Source organism: Thamnophis elegans, chromosome 3 (assembly GCF_009769535.1).
Source record: "Thamnophis elegans isolate rThaEle1 chromosome 3, rThaEle1.pri, whole genome shotgun sequence".
NCBI lineage: Eukaryota > Metazoa > Chordata > Lepidosauria > Squamata > Colubridae > Thamnophis > Thamnophis elegans.
The window spans coordinates 105,159,392-105,176,968 of record NC_045543.1 but is presented as its reverse complement, the minus strand read 5'-3'; positions in this window follow the sequence as shown (position 1 = coordinate 105,176,968).

Below are 17,577 nucleotides of genomic sequence, written 5' to 3'. Positions count from 1 at the left end.
AATACATATACATTAAATGTTATCTAATTCTTTATCATTGTTAAGTATTATCACTGTATAGGAATTCGGGCTTCTTTGGCATCAAAATAAATGCTAGGTGATAATTTAAAAAAATGCAACGCAAATTAATTTAGTACATCCTTGAAGAGTACACACTTCCCGAATGTCAGGAAGGCATTATTTTTCTCTACAACAATATATTGTGGACTCACAATTTTATAAGGCTTTGGATTTTAAGAAGCCCCATCACAAACCTTGATCTTGCTATAGAAAAAAAGTCTATTGCTGTTCTTTCAGCTCATGACCTGAATGATTCTCTGAGCCTTACAGCTCTCAAAATTCTAGTTTTATGGTGTGTGTGGCATACAGAGAGGAAGAAAAACAAAATTTCTAAAACACTTCAGTGTCAACCTCTGTGTCAGTTTTGAACAACAATTGCAAAATCTCTTTATGTTTAATTGCATCTACTGAACATTTGCTTTTCATGATGTGTGCAATATTTGCTTTTGAAAGATAGCATTTTTTCCAGAGAGTTTATTCATGCTGATGCAATAGGATGCCTTTAGGGAACCAGCCAAATAGGGCAAAGCAGGTTGGAAAGGATTGGGGACAATATGACATATATAAATGGGATGTGTGTTGATAGAGCAATTGTGACTCAAAAGTATTTATTGTGGTTGTGGGGATAGTTTTTTAAAATTAAATTAAATTAATAAATTAACTTTTTGAGAAACAATCAGTTCAGTGCTAGTCAGAAACAGAAGAATATAGTTAATAGTTTCAATTTCATTTAATGGTAGGAGCTTGAGAAATCTTGCTAATATTACCATTATTTACTTATTTGCATTGTAAGTCTGTGGATTCAGCTATTGCAATCACCCGTGATCATTGATATTACTGTAACATTGTGGTGGATTTACTCTAGAGCAGTGATTCTCAAGCTAGGCAACTATAAGTGTGTGGATCTTCAACTCCCAGAATTTCCCAGAAAACATGGGGAATCATGATTAGTGCTTTTAAAAATTAAATATTTTTCTATTTAAAAAGTGTTCTTTCTTCTCAGACATCAGTTCCTGATTTTATCTACCATTGCCTCATGTTTCACTTGAAAAGTTACTTCCTCCTACTGCATGGGATGGAGTGAGTAAGGTGAAATAAAGCTGTGCATTTGTCAAACCTTACAAAGATTACAATCCATAGGACTGAAAACAACAACAAAAGATGCAGTATCACAATATTTGAGATCAAGCATCATCTACAATGACACCACCATTAGAAATGAATAATAATTGTGGCAATCCTGTGCATATCCCAGGATGATGTAGACTATATGCAAGCCAGTAGCTAATTACAAACAGGCTTTGCAATCCTCTGTTGTCCTACTCATTCAGTGAAATTTCCTGATTCACCAAGTTTGAATACCAAGCTGAGGTTGGGCTTTCATAAATGATGTGCTGTTTGTCATCAGCTTCCTTGCTTTTATAGCAATGCCCTGTTTTTAATGAGCTGATGCTTAATTCTAATGACTGGTCTCCACCCTGGGAGGTGAGCAGCAGCACAAGAAAATAAGATATGAAGTTGGGTTTGCTGAGGAAGGAAATTTACTCATCTGAACTAGGAATGATGCTCTTCTTGATTTCAAAGACATATTTGAACCTTTGGAAATCACTAAATTTTCAAATTGGACTAGCAATAATGAGGAATGGAGGGAATTTTAGTACAGCCACAATTTCTACATCTCCAGTCTGTGTATGTACAATTCATCACAGTCACAATCCAGATAAGAGATTCAACTTTAAAATACATATACAAACATTTATTTTATGGAGAACTTTTTTATGTTTAAAGAGTCAGTTTGGCCTAGTGATTAAGGCACCAGGCTAGAAACTGGGAGACCATGAGGGTCCCGCCTTAGGTACAAAGTCAGCTGGGCAAATCATTCTAGCTCAGCCTTAGGAAGAAGGTAAAGGCAAAACCACTTCCCAAAATGTCTATGGAGATGCTTAGTCATCCAGGTATTGGTTGTCACAGAGGTGCTTTTTCAAGAGGCGATTGGACTTCCTGGTGTTTCTCTGAGGCGAAGAAGCTTCTGGATGAGAAGCAAAATGTCTTCAAAGAAAAACCAGAAAGTCCAGCTGCCTCTTGAAAAAGCACCTTTGGGGCACTTCCAAAATATTGCCAAAACAGCAACAACCCCGCAGGGACTATGCAGTCAGTCAGCAGGACTTAATACTAACTAGATATAGATATATTAGATAGACAGACAGACAGACAACAGACATAGACAGACAGACAGATAGATATCACTTATTTAAGAATGAAGTGTGATGACTGCATGGTTGCCAACAGGCAGTATCCAGTCTTTAGGGTAGGCTTCTTTAAACTGATCCTCTTTAGTTGTGTGGTGCTACAACTCTAATTTGACCCAATAGGATGGCCAATGAATGTGCTGATTGAAAGAATGATGAGAATTTTAATCTAAATATCTAAGAGGATACCAGAGTAGGCAGACTAGTCTAATGGAGCAAACTGTATGTGCCTTAAAGTCACTGCATTCCAGAGGGATCCTTAGGGGTGGGGGTAACCAGTACAGCAAGTGATATCACATGAATCATGCTACAAATTATGCATGTTGCATCTGCCTGTGACATAATTGCAGCTTATCCTTATTATTTTCATGGCATTTAGAATTCCTGTGTCCACCACAAGCAGCAGTCAATGGTTTATTGAATAGGCCACTGTTGGCTAACTTCACACATTGTACTAGCCTATAAATCATGGCTGTTTGCAAACAGCTGTGGTTTACATCACATTACTTTTAAACATGGGATGGATACAGGCCTGCTTTTTGTAGGTCTTGCCCAATAGACAAAACAGCATAAGCTCACATCCCAATCCTCTACCATATTTTCTCTGGTCCTAATGTTGCTTTGGCCTTTTTTGGGGAATAGCTATGGCAGCTATGGGGAAACAGGTTCCACATAGTAACAGCATGCAATATCAGGAGGTTATCTTCTAGTACAATGATGGATAACCTTTTCGGCACAGAGCGCTGAAAGCATGCGTATGCTCACCTATAACACAATGCGCCCCCATGCATGCTTGTGTGATCCCTGTACAAGTGCCCTGCCCTGTGCATACGCATGCAGCCCCCTGCACACACCCCATCCCTGTGCATGCATGCATGACCCCTCACATGTGCCCCCTGCCCCCATACATGCATGCACATCTCTTGCATGCCCTTTGGCCCCCGTGCAGCAGGAACCTGAAAACCAGCTGGCCAGTGGGAGGCGTGCGTGCGTGCACTGCGGAACTGAGCTGGTATGACGGCTCATATGCTTGCAGAGAAGCCTCTGCCTGCCGCCTGTGGCCAGCGTTCCCTCTAAGCTGTGTGCGTGAGCGGCCGCGCAGGTAACAAAGAAACACCGTGCACAAGTTTCAAACTGCAGCGCAGTGTTTTTTAATGTCTTTACATGTGACTGAAAATATCCCCCTTCCCTCTCTTCTGAACTCTGATTTCTGATTGGTGAAATCAAGGAAGACTCTGCCCGGAGACCGATGACACTGCAGAAGGGAGAATTCCTATTGGTCCTCTGGGGCTTCGTCAGTTCCTGGGAAAATGGGATTTGCTGGTTGTAGCCTGCATTTCTCTGCACATCCGGGGTTTCTCAGGCATTGTCTCATCTGAAGCCCCGTTCTGAGCTCAGCATTTTTTCTGCGATCCCTTCGCTTTGGGGAGAGAGGGGAGCAGCATGGGATTGGACTGCCTGAGCCAAAGCGGTCCACGGGATCTTGAGACTTGATTTTTGAGCAGTACCAATCCTTTCCACTCTTTCCTTTTCCTTTCTGTCCTTCTTCTAACTTCCTTTCTTTTTCCTTTTCTTTCTCTTTGCCTTTCCTTCTTTTCCATTTCCTTTTCTTTCTCCTTTCCTTTCCTTTTTCCTTTCCTTTCTCTTTTCCTTTCCTTCTTTTCCTTTTCCTTTCCTTTTTTTTCCATTTCCTTTCTCTTTTTCTTTCCTTTCCTTTTTCCTTACCTTTCCTTTTTCCTTTCCTTTCTCTTTTCCTTTCCTTCTTTTCCTTTTTCCTTTCCTTTCTCCTTTCCTTTCCTTCTTTTCCTTTTCCTTCCCTTCTTTTCCATTTCCTTTTCTTTCTCCTTTCCTTTTTCCTTTCCTTTCTCTTTTCCTTTCCTTCTTTTCCTTTTCCTTTCCTTCTTTTCCATTTCCTTTTCTTTCTCCTTTCCTTTTTCCTTTCCTTTCTCTTTTCCTTTCCTTCTTTTCCTTTCCTTCTTTTCCATTACCTTTTCTTTTTCTTTTCCTTTCTCTTTTCCTTTCCTTTCTTCTTTCCCATTTCCTTTCCTTTTTCCTTTCCTTCTTTTCTATTTCCTTTCTCTTTTCCTTTCCTTTCTCCTTTCCTTTCCTTTTTCCTTTCTTTCTTTCTTTCCCATTTCCTTTCCTTTTTCCTTTCCTTCTTTTCTATTTCCTTTCATTTTTCCTTTCCTTTTCTTGTTTCTCATTTTCTTTCCTTTCCCTCCCCCTCCCCTCCCTTCCTTCCTGGGGGTCTGAGGGAGAGGGAGGGGACCCTTTTCCTCCTTGCCCCCCTCCAAACATCTGCTCTGATGGCAATTATGGCTAAAAAAAATTCAGGTGCTCAGGCATGAAAATGTGCTGCTCGAACACTATACTTTTCAGCACACACGGAAAAAAAATTAGAGGGAACATTGCCTGTGGCACCCATGCCATAGGTTCGCCATCATGGTTCTAGTAAATGGGTTCTATAACAGCAGTTAATACAAGCAGAATTAAGATTGTTGAAACCCTATTTTTTAAATTCCTTTTATTAGTTTGTGGAGTGCAGTATAACATAATGATCAGTGAAAGCAGTATATATATTATAATAGACAATCCATGTGCGTGATAAATAACAGATGTCCTGAGGTTATGCTGATCCCATTCAGTAAGCAGAGAAGTTTCTTTATACTGCCTGTAATTCTCCAATTACTATGTTTAAATAGTCCTAAAATGTACACCTGAATTTTCTAACACTTCTAATCTTCTAACACTCAGTTATTGCTAAAACATTTCCTATTACCTTCATCATGATCAGACTTGCTTGGCACCAGGGCTTCTCAAATGACTACTGGAACATTTCATGAGTCAGCAGTCTTCAGGATTCCCTCCCACTTAAGAAGATGAACAACAACAACAAAAAATAGCTGGCTTATATGACCAGGAGTTAGAAGTACCTAATTAAAAGGGCTTATGATACTGCTGCATTGATTAATTTCTTATGTGTAGAAACATTCTGCCAACCTGATTTTCACCTTTATATAGGCAACCCAGGGACACAGAAAAGCAGTAAAAGAGAATCAATGAAACATATGGCTCTTGTCACAACTTGTCACAGTGCAGGGTGTCTACTATCTGCTTAATCAGTCCTGTTTTATTCCTGGAAACTTCTTCCATTTTGACCCCCTCAGTTTTAATTCTTTCAACCAGCATTGCTTATCTACTAAGCTTGGGGTCTTGCTTTAAACAGGATGAATTCCTTAAAGACCCCCCTTTTTTGCAAAAGGGTGAACAGTTCAGCTGCTTATACAATAGCTGTCAACCTCCCATCAGTTGCCTTAGAAAGGCCACCTCCCCTTAAAGGTCCTGTCAATCACAGGAAATCAAATGATAAATACATATTTTTAATTTGCGACTGTTTATTCTTGTTCTCTGTAGGATTATTTTGTTATTTTGAGGGGTTCCCAGCTCCTTGCATTTATTTGGACCCCCTCATTCTTCCAAGGCTGCCAATAATTTTCTTTGGTATGGAAGGGACAGTGTCAAGTGCATAAGAATTCACAGTTAAAAAATGAACTTGATTTTATTTGTGATAGGTTCAAATCCAGTCATGGAATTCACCAAGTGACTTTGAGCTAATCTCCAGTTAGCATTTTCTATGACGATAAGAGAAGAGGTGGAGAACCAAGAAAGATTGCTTCTCCTTCTGGACGATGCAGATTCAAAAATACAAATTGGTGTTGATAAGAAGCCAATGGGAGGGGCACCCTCATAATCCTGACCAGCAAATCAATTTACAGTTCTACTACACTGGTAAGCATTATTTTAGGATTGAAGTAATTTTGAGCTGTTTTGTCCAGTCCTTTAGGGAAAGGGTTAGGGTTAGGGTTAGGGTTAGGGTTAAGATTAAGGTTAGGGTTAGGCAAGCATGTTTGTAAGGATGTAGCATTTGAGGAAGAATTACCATGCCAGCCAACAGAACACATGATAAACAACAGTGTAGCGAGACAAATACCTAGACAAGCAGGAGTATCATATCTCACAAAATACTGGCATTTTTATTCTCCTGAAGCTTCAGACAGGATCTAGGAAATAGTGGATGCCAATGACATTGTCGTAGACCTAAGCATATCCAACAGAACTGAAAGCACAATTAGAAGTAGATGCAAAAGCACTATATTTTATCCAATAAAATATGGTGGTGGCAATACCAGCTATATGCCTTTACCAGCTTCAGTTATTAATTCAACCACAATACTGGGTGGACTTGGAGTCCTTAATTATTTAATGAGATTATTATAATTTATTGTAAGATGCGGTTCATGTTTTGTATTAAACCATAAAGTAGTCTCGGTGGCTTTCGTTTAATATCCAGCCATTCCGATTTTAAAGTGATTTTTAGAGCTGTGATAATATGACTTCTTTAGGGCAAAAAATAATTTTGTTCCCATCTCTTCATCTGATTAAGTCACATCTGACTTTCAGAAACATTTTAGTTCAATTCTATCCATTCTTTCCAATGTTTTGAAATTTTATTTTCAATTTTCTAGCACCTCCAATCATTCCATCTAGATATGGTTCAGATTTCATATATTTCATGTGTCAATCTTTTTATTTTTTTCCATTACCAACAGTGTTTTTTTCCTAGGCTTCATCAGCATTGCAGCATTTCAAGGTTGTTTCCCTTTCTGTATTGGTTTTTCTTAGACCATTAGTAGTATGTAATTTAACTGAATGAATACATTCCGTCACATAAAAAAAAGAATAATTTTCCCACAGTGTTGTCCAGTTATATTTAATGGGAAAACACAAGGGTTTCAGGTTTCTTGAGCCTAAACTATAGTTTAAACTGGGCTCTAAATTGGTTCCCCCCTGAATCTTATCAGGATTTGAAAGTGTAATTCATTAAAAAAAATATTGGGTTGGAAGTTTTTAATATTTGCCTGCAAGTTATTTGGGTAGGATGAATGAGCTATTGGCCTAAAATTCAATTAAATGTACAGTACAGTGTTTGCCATGTAAATATGTATAGTAGATCCTGCCCACATCCCACTAATGACTAACCTCATATTTATTTTATAAAAAAAGATTTGTTTGCAATGAGTTTGAAATGAAAGCCTGCATTATTTACAAATGAAGAAGAATGGACCAAAAACGCCCTTGGTTCATGAAATATGTCACAGTGGAGATACACTATATTGCCAAAAGTATGTAGGTTGAGTAAGTTCCCTGATGGCTAAAGATATTTTTTTTAAAGAAAGCTACATGAAAGCAATTGAAAAGTTAAACGTTGCTTTTTTAAAAAAATTGCCAACCTGTCCCCTGGCAGACCCAGAGAAAACAGAACTGCAAATGTGCATCTTTAGAGAGCTAAATTAAACTCTGGAGAACTTGATAACCATATGCCTCTCTTATGGTAACAACTTCCTTCCACCCTCCCCCAATGGAGCATCGCTTCTTACCTATTTTAGAGGGTGTAAGAAGTGAAGTGAGGACTAAATAGAATGAAAGACAGCAGGAGGAAGGGAAAACAGAGCACTGCCTCACTTTATTTATTTATTTATTTATTTATTTATTTATTTATTTATTTATTTATTTATTCATTTATTCATTTATTTATTTAGTCAAACATGTAAAAGATAACAGGTATAACTATAAACATGGATATGAACAAAGGAAATGAGTACAAATAAATGGGGACAGTAGGACAGGGATGGTAGGCACTCTGGTGCGCTCATATACGCCCCCTTTACGGACTTCTTAAGAATGGGGTGAGGTCCACGGTAGACAGTTTAAGGTTGAAGTTGTGGGGGTTTGAGGATGTAACAACGGAGTCGGGTAGAGCATTCCAGGCATTGACCACTCTGTTGCTGAAGTCATATTTTCTGCAACTGAGTTTGAAGCTGTTAACCTTGAGTTTGTATCTATTGGTTGCCCTTGTATTATTGAGGTTGAAGCTGAAGTAGTTGTTGACAGGCAGGACATTGTGGCAGACAATTTTGTGTACTATGCTTAGGTCAGACCAAAGGCGGCGTAGTTCCAGGTTGTCCAGGTTGGTGCTCAGACCAATTGAAAATATCTTACTTACACACAGCAGCAGCAGGAAAGTAGGGCAGCAGCTTTTTGATCTTGCCGTGCCCTTCATGTCCTCCCTTAAGCTGAGAAGAAACAGCTCTGGGCCCATGGATTGATGACACCACAATGTGGGGCGATGGGCACACCTGCCCTTCAGCTGCCCAGCATGGAGCCATTTCTTCTCTGCCTGAGGGTTGTGTGCCTGGCAAGTTGCTGCCCTACTTCGGGCAGTTGGTCCTAAATGAAGAAACCAGACTAATGTTCCTTCATTACTTATTCAGTTATTAGCTATATGGGGCTGTTATTAGGAAGATATATTAAGCCTGATTTGGACTATAGCACTTTTGATTATTAATGCTTATTTATATAACTGAATGCATTTCCTGCATTCCTAATTACATGGGTTACAATTATTTTCAGATGAATGTACATAGAGTCTTTCTCTTTAGTTACTCATGTTGAAAACCAGGGTGAAATTAGGAGAATGGAGGGAGGAAAGGAGAGGGTGAGGGTTTGATATAGTATCCCAGTTGCTTCTCCATAATTAGAACATAGAATAATAGAGTTGGAAGAGACCTCGGAGGCCTTCTAGTTCCTCCTGCTTGAGCAGGAGACCCTGTACCATTTCAGACAAATGATTGTCCAATCTTTTTGAAAGTCTCCAGTGATGAAGCACCCACAAGTTCTGAAGGCAAGCTATTCCATTGGTTGATTGCTGTCACCATTAGGAAATTTCTCTTTAGTTGTAGATTGTTTCCCACCTTGGTTAATTTCCAACCATTGTTTCCTGTCTTGCCTTTTGGTGCTTTATAAAATAGTTTGACCCCTTGTCTTTGTAGGAGCCCCTAAAATATTGGAACAGTACTATTATGTCACTCCTAGTCCCTCTTTTCATTAGACTAGACAGACCAGCTATAACAGTTCTTTGTATGTTTTAGCCCAGTGGTTCCCAAAGTGGGTGGTACCGCCCCCTGGGGGGTGGGTGGGATGGCTTAGGGGGGTGCTAAGAGGCAAGGGGGGCAGCAGAGGAGTGCTGGAGGTAGCCCCCTCTAGCAAGCCATTTAGAACCAGTTCACTCACTCACGCCCGCCCACCCGGAAGCTGCTTGATCACTCGCTCCCCTCGCCCGTCCGCACTATGCTAGCCCTGCCCACCGCTCACTGATTGGCTGACTCACCAATCACCCTGCCCGCCTCTAAGAGCCCTATCTAAACCCAGTTACCTTTTTTCTGCTTGGCTTTCTATAGATAGGGCTCTTAGAGGCAGGCGGGACGATTGGTGAGCCAGCCAATCAGTGAGCGGTGGGCAGGGCTAGCATAGTGTGGATGGGCAGGGGGAGCGAGTGATCAAAGGGAGGCCCCTTCACCTCCCTTCGCTCCCATTTTGTCTTGATGAGGTTGCCGCAGCTGCCGGATGTGGGCGGATGGAGGTAGCCAGAGCGGCGGGGCAGTCCGGGCGGGTGGGCGAGCAAGCCTGATCCTCCATCGCTCACCCACTCGCCCACTTGGGCCCCTCTGGCTACCTCCATCCGTCCGCGCCCGGCAGCTGCAGCGACTTCATCAAGACAAAGTGGGAGCGAAGGAAGGCGAAGGAGCCTCAGTGCCCTGCAGATCCTCCTTCGCTAGCTTGCTATTTTGCCTGCATGGGGTACCTCGGTGGAAGCCCTTTGCTGGTGGCCAGACCTCCCCTCCCCGGGGTGACAGGTGGTAATTTGCGTGGTGTGGCCAGTGCCTAGGAGATAAGCTCCCACCGCCGTCCCTACCCCCATGTCCATGCTTGCAGGCCGCCATGCAACCTTGCGCTATAAGTGAGCCTGGGATCCTTGCAAGGTTGCTGAATCCTAAGAGACCAGGGGTGGGTCCCCGCGAACCGGTTGGTCAGCAAACCCGGAAGTAAGTAACTTCCGGGAACGGCAAAGGGCCCACCCGTGCTCCTTACCCGGTTTTGACGAGTTCTGCGCTTCCACGCATGCGCAGGACGCATACAGTGCCTGCGTGATCCTCCAGGAGCAGCTGGAGCATCGCACAGACGCTAGTACGCATGCGGGCACTGCGCGCGTGCACGAGGACGCCGCCGGCCCCGTTCCAACTGAACCGGTTGGAACGGGGCGAGAAACCCACCCCTGTAAGGGACCAAAATTTGAAAAACAGATGAAATTCTTTCTAGAAATCAGAAGCGCGCATACACACACACAGAGAGAGAGAGAGAGAGAGAGAGCGCAAAAGTGTCTGGTTCTGAATATAATCCTCCCTAGTGCTTGGGGAAAAAATAGAGGAAAATTTGGATATACATTTTGAATTAATTTGGAAAGAAAATTGCAAAATACTGATTCATGCAGTAGCATTTCTTGTTGAATTAGCAGAGTAATATTTACAACAACCAGCTAAGATAGTTTTATTTGTCTTATAATGTGCGTGGGTAGAGGACTTAGGCATAAGTGCAATGTTTGCCTGTGATTATATAATAAATTCACAGCTTATACATTTGAATTAGATGTTTTTCAAGTCATGTTTAACCAATACTTGATATACTTGTATTCAATACATAAGGTGTTAATTAAGTCAATGGAAGAGATAGGAAACTGCATTAGTAATATATGTCAATGCGTTGATTTGTACTAAAAATGTTTAGCTTAAAGAAGTTATAAGGAATCACAAATATGAGTGTGGAAAATGTAATGTAGTTGTGGATGACCCTTTGCATGAGTTGTATTGGGACAAATAAAAAAAATCATAATAATAATAATTAAAAAAAGAAAATGATTCCCCAAAGAGGTAAAAGTCTACATATTGCTAGAGTTATTCTTGCTTACAAACTGTTGAGGAAGGGGATTGGACTCCATTGTCTATATTTCCATTTCCATCCCCCTAGTTCTTTAGTGAAAATTAGAACCCAAGAACATATAGATTTGTTAAAATGTTCCCATTCTCACTTTCCATATTGGGAATCCCTAGGTACCATGCAATAATCTTATCAAATAATTCAAGCAAATGTTGGTGACATTGAGCTGAAGCCAAAGTTCAAGAAACCATACCAAGAGTTTTGATTACAGAAAGAAATTTCTGATTGCTATCCTGCACTATGGACAGTGGTTAAGAAGCTCCTTGTTGCATTTCCAACATCATATTTGGTGGAACGTGGCTTCAGTGTGGTCATCCAACTTCTCTCCAAGCAAAGAAATTGACTCCAGATTACTGAATGTGGTGATTTAAGACTCCTGCTAAGTGACTTAAAACCAGACATTGAGAAACTGGTATCCCTTCATCAAGCCCATCCATCACATTAAGAATTTACTGAACAGTGAAGTAGTTACTAAATTTTACTAAGTTTACTAACTTACTAGTTACTAAGGTTCTTGATAAATGACTATCAGATTTTGAAAACCTGGTATCATTGGATCATGTTCAACAATTTTGTTGAATTAACATTAACTACAAAGGTTTTTAAATTGGATTTTGAATAAATGTGCAATTAATTGTTACAGTTTTGAATTTTACTGTTACTATCTTCCTTCCGTCGTGCAAACCACCCAGTCACATGACTCCCCCAGCCATGCCCACCAAGCCACGCCCACAGAACCAGTCATAAAAAAATTGAATTCTACCACTGGGTGGGGGGCACTGAGGATCAGTTTGTAGCACCAGGGAGGCAGTGGACTGAAAAAGTTTGGAAACCAGTTTTAGCCTCTAGCTGCCTAATCATTTTTGTTGCTCTTCTCTGCACTTTTTCCAGAGACTCAACATCTTTTTTTATATTGTGGTGAGCAGAATTGGATGCAGTATTCAAAATATGGTCTTAATAAGGCTTTGCAAAGTAGTAATCGAATGTCACATTATTTTGATTCTATCCTTCTATTAATGCAGCCTAGAATTGCATTGGCTTTTTTGGCTGCTGCCACCGCATACTGATGATTCATGTCTAAATGATTGTCACTAGGACTCTAAAATACTTCTCACAGCTAGTGGCATTAAGCCAAGTTTCACCTAAACCAAGTTAAGCCAAGTTAGAATTAAAAGCTTGTGTCCTACTTAATTTCTTCCCTTCTTTCTCCATCAATTTGTCTGTATGTATGCATGGGCCCTTAAACCATAAGCCTGCAGGTCGACGGTATCTTGATTTTAATGTACGTATGTCTACCACTTAGTACAAGGTTAGTACCTTGCTATAGAGGCTGCTGTTATTAGAGACATTGAAATCATTTGCATCATGAAGGTAAAGGGAATATATATGTATAAAACTGAAATTTTCCTTCCTTTGCTTTATTTCTATCATCCATCTCTGACGCTCATTTTGAAAGACAGAAAACATCAATGCAATTAAAGCAATTACACAGTGCAATTAACGTGACTGTGAAATGCAACTAAGGAAATTCAGGAAGATGTCTGAAGTTATGCTTCATCTCTAGTCAAGCCAGCCACACTGTCTGTCTCTAAGAGCTTCTGCCCTATTTCATATACTGTTGTAGCTTTCAGGTGAGAAATTGCAGGAAAGCACTATGTAATAGGAAAAAAAACCTCTGTTTTTGGAGAAGACTTTCCAAGAATACAAAAGTCCTTCTGTTCTAAAGATTAACAAACTGGTTTTTTAGGTGGAAAAAGAGATTATATATGACCAGTAGGCTTGTCTGTGTGAGGTCAGTTCTTCATTAATCAGTAAGTAGTACTGTATGCACCAAGTTCTTTGCTGTTTAGGGACCTGATTGTCAGGCTTTATGAAAAGACAATTAAGTCTTCTACACTTTTTTTCCTATGGCAATGCTAGAGTTAAACAGGCACCAGTAAGAAATTCATTTGCATAGCCTAAACTAGACTAGACATAAATATATAGGCATTAAGAAAGTGAACAAAGAGCAGATTGTGAAACAGCACCATTGCTACAGTGGGTAAAATCTCTCTGGAATTTATGCTTCACAAATACTGTTATATGGAATCTTGTATGATTCCACTTTACTGTACAAAACACTAATATTGTGGATGCAAAATCAATCAATGCAAAAATGTACTGTGAATAAGATTGAATTGGAAGCAGGCAACATACAAATCAAGCTATGGGACAGCAATTACAGGAGAGAAAAAATCATATTTTTATAAAGGAAGCAAACTTTACATACTGTGTCATTCCGGTTTTACATTGAAGAAGTGTGGCATTTTTAAAAATGGTATTTATCAGCATGTTATTTGTACCCTGTTATTCCTAAAAAACTGATGAGCGTGATAATCTAGAAATCATACCAATCTGTCAATGCTACAAACAACGTAAAATGCACCTAGCTTTTCAAACATGTTTCCAATTTTTTTTTTTGGAAGTGAAATATCTTCCAGCTTGGACTGGAATTTTTCGTAGCAAAATTCTACCAGTGCCTTTTTAATCAGAGAATTCTGCAAGTGTATCTGCTGTTTGTGTGTGCATGTTCTCTGCAGAGAAATTATTGGGTCAGCAATCTGAACACCCATTGATTGATTGATTTGCCTTTTTTTTAATCCACTGAAGAAAAGAGCCCTGTGCTTTTCCAAATACTGTAATTTGGCACAATCTCTTTATTTGACTTTTGTTCTGAACAAGGCAGTTGCTTCCTTACTACCATGAAATATAGGAATGTGTTCTAATGTTCACTTTCCACTTTGTGCTGTGAGTATTCAAAATGCTAAGACTAAAAATTTGTGCAATTCATTACAGGCAGCATCACTGCTGAAACATTTTAATATCACCTCGCAATAGATAGCTTTTAGAGTCACAATATTTCACCATTTGACTAAGCAGCAAACTATGATTCCTGGCATAACATCCCTGAATATGTAGGATTTCTTGTGTTCCTTTCTCTGATTTTGTTGTAAAATCCTATGGTTGAGAAGGTTAACTAAGGGAAACAGGACAACCACACTTCAAAATATAGGCCGGGTATAGGTGCTGATTTAATCTCATTTGTAGAAATTGTTCAGAGAAAAAAAATCACCAGTAAAAGTGGAAAAAATGACTCTGTTTTCTTATTTTCTCCTGGCAGTGCTAGATTTGGAGAGGGCTGGATAGGAGGAAAATATTTAAACTTACTTACATCACTAAAAAAGAACAAAATCCAGCCTAAAACAATGCATGGTCATGATGAATCTCAATTATTGTTGGTATTATAGGTAGTCCTCGACTTACAACAATTCACTTAGGGACCGTTTGACATTACAACAGCACTGAAAAAAGTGACTTATGACTATTTTTCTATGACTGCTACAGCATCCCCATGGTCATGTGAATAAAATTCAGATGCTTGGCAATTGACTCATATTTATGAGGGTTGCAGTCTCCCAGGATCATGTGTTGAAAGAAAAGTCATAAAATGGCGCAAAACTCACTTAACAAATTTCTCACTTAACAACATAAATTTCAGGCTCAATTGTGGTCATAAGTTGAGGACTACCTATATTAGCAAAGTAGTCTTAGGTAGGTCCAGTTAAGACCTTTACTTGGCTATTGACTTCACCATTCTCCTGGGCCCAGATGTTTCCTTTCTGAGTGGGAACAAGGCTGGAGAGAGGGCTGCAAAAAAAATCATAATAGAACTAATTTCGTTGGTTCTTCAGTCTAGGGCTGTAATGGCGAACCTATGGCAAGTGTGCCACCTGTGGCATGCGGAGTCATTTGTCAGGGCACGCGAGGCTTGCCCTGTCAGCTGGCCAGCGCACATGCGCACACTGGCCAGCTGACTTCAGCCATCTTTTGAGGCCATTTTTCATCCTCCGGAGGCTTCAAGCCTCTGGAGCGCAAAAAACCGGCCCTATGAGCAAACCGGTAGTTCAGGAACGTACTTCCAGTTTGCTCTAAGGGCCAGTTTTAGCCCTCCAGAGCCTTCAGGAGGCTTCCCTGAAGGCTCCAGAGGGCAAAAACTGACCCCACAAGCAAACTGGTGGGCCAGTTTTAGCCTCCCGGAGCTATCAGGAGGCTTTCCTGAAGGCAAAAAATGACTCTACTAGCAAACCGGAAGTCCATTCCTGAACTTCTGGTTTGGCTGTAAGGCCGGTTTTTCACACTCCGGGGGGGGGGGGATGGGTGAGGCTATTTTCGCCACCCCCAGGCTCCCATAAAGCATCTGAAGCCTGGGGAGGGCGAAAAAACCATGCCAAAAATGGGGGGGAAGCATTGGTCATGCGTCCATGCATGCTGGAGACGTGCACATAGCATTATGGGTGTGGCAAGCCTGCACATGACCCCCCTGCTTTTGACACGTGAGCCAAAAAAGGTCCGCCATCACTGGTCTAGGGGCAAAGACTCTGAGCCTGACATAATACACTGTTGCCTCCACAATTGGAAGGAAGCAATGATGCTGCTGAATTCAAAGGGCAGGTAGTAAAGAAGTGTCAAGTTACATTGCTTGGAAAAGCACATTGGGAATAGTCCTCTGCTCAGATAAAATAGTCTTCTCAGGAGAAGACTATCATTCCCGAATAGCCCTGTTTCTACAGTCAGTTCTGGTCATCATTAGCTGTATGTGGGTAACAGGCATTCAAATATTGGTGCAATTTTATGGCACTTTTACCTTATGTTTTGTTTTGTTTGTTCCTAAAGCCTAGTTAACCTTGTTTTAAATTGCAAAGTACATTGAACTCTGTTAAAACTTTAATAAGCCCAATCGGGCTTTTGAGTGCATGTACTAAAATAATCCCTCCCCTGAAAATAAGTCCTCCCCAAAAATATTGCAACACAGCAGCCATGAGGTGACCACGCTCGCCGCTTCCTGCACCTCAAAAAACCTGAAAATAAGGCGAAGTGCTTATTTCAGGGATCAAAAGAAAGTAAGACCCTGTCTTATTTTCAGGGAAACACAGTAATATAGAACACTTTAGAATTTGTTTCTAAAATATTTTGGATATTTTGTGGTGGGATATAAATATAGCTCTTGATTAAAATTCTCTAAAGCAGGGGGGTCAAACTCACATCGTCATGGCGGGGGTCATGTGACATATCAGGACTCCCCCCCCTTGAACAGGGTGTGGGCATGGCCAGCATGTGATGCATTTGGCCTATAGGCCGGGAGTTTGACAGCCCTGCTCTAAAGGAACTATATCTTATCTTGTGCTAGAGAATTCTAGAATGTAAAGCTTGGAAAGTATCTTAGGAGATCATGAAAGATCAATCTCCTGCCCAGGGCAAGAATGCAACACTACAGTTTCTCTGTCATTGGCTATCCAGTCTTAGTTAAAGTATTTTCAGCACAAGACAGTCAACCACTTTGTGAGACAGTCTGCTCCACTGTTAAATAGCTATTATGGTTGGAAACTCTTCCTGATGTCCCTCAACATCTCCTGCCTTATAATTTAAAATCATTTTTTTCTTGTCTACATTCCTGGAACAATGCAGAGCAAGTCTGTCCTGTCTATAACACGAAAATCCTTTGGATTTATGAAGACAGATATCACGTCTCCCTGTGGTCTTCTTTTCTTCAGACTAAATTCATACTTTTCTTCTAAACCTCTGATTATCTTGGTTCTTTTCTCTGGAGATGCTCCAATTTGTCAATATCCTTTCTAAAATACAGTGCCTAGATCTGGATGTAATATTCTAGTTGTGATCCTACCAAGGCAGAAGAGAAAAAAACAATCTCTGTGGAACAAAGCTTTGCTTTCAAATAAGATGAGTTAAACAATGTGAACAATGTGATACACCTTTTCACTGATTTCATAATGTGTTTTTCTGTTTTGCTGAGTTGTCCAGAAAGGGAATCTAGCTGACAGGGACACACAGGAAAGTTACCTTATTATGAATTTTTTTTTGTTTTCTTTTGTAATAAGATACACCATTTCCACAATACATCAAAGCTGATTGTATAAATGAATTAGAAGTGCCAGTTCAACTGGAGTTTTAAAATTCTTCCTTGTTAACCATTAAAATGAGTAACTAAATTATTGATCTTTCCCATACGGTAAGTACCCAGTATAATATTTTCATTATGAAGCAGACAGATATAGTTTCATAGGATTAATGTAACAGTATACATGAAGCAACACGATTTGTATGTGCAACATTTAGGATTTGGGATGGAAATAGCAAGAGACAAAGGTAATATTATCTGATGAGTAAAGAGCAAGTGATAAATCACATTCTCCTTCCTGTATAAATGCTAGGACTGTGCAATGCTTTAGATTTCATTTGGATGATATATTTTGAAAGTGCAGGTGAACAAACATGGCTTGTGTCAGCAAGTCATGAAAGCACTGTGCTTTTCCCCCTC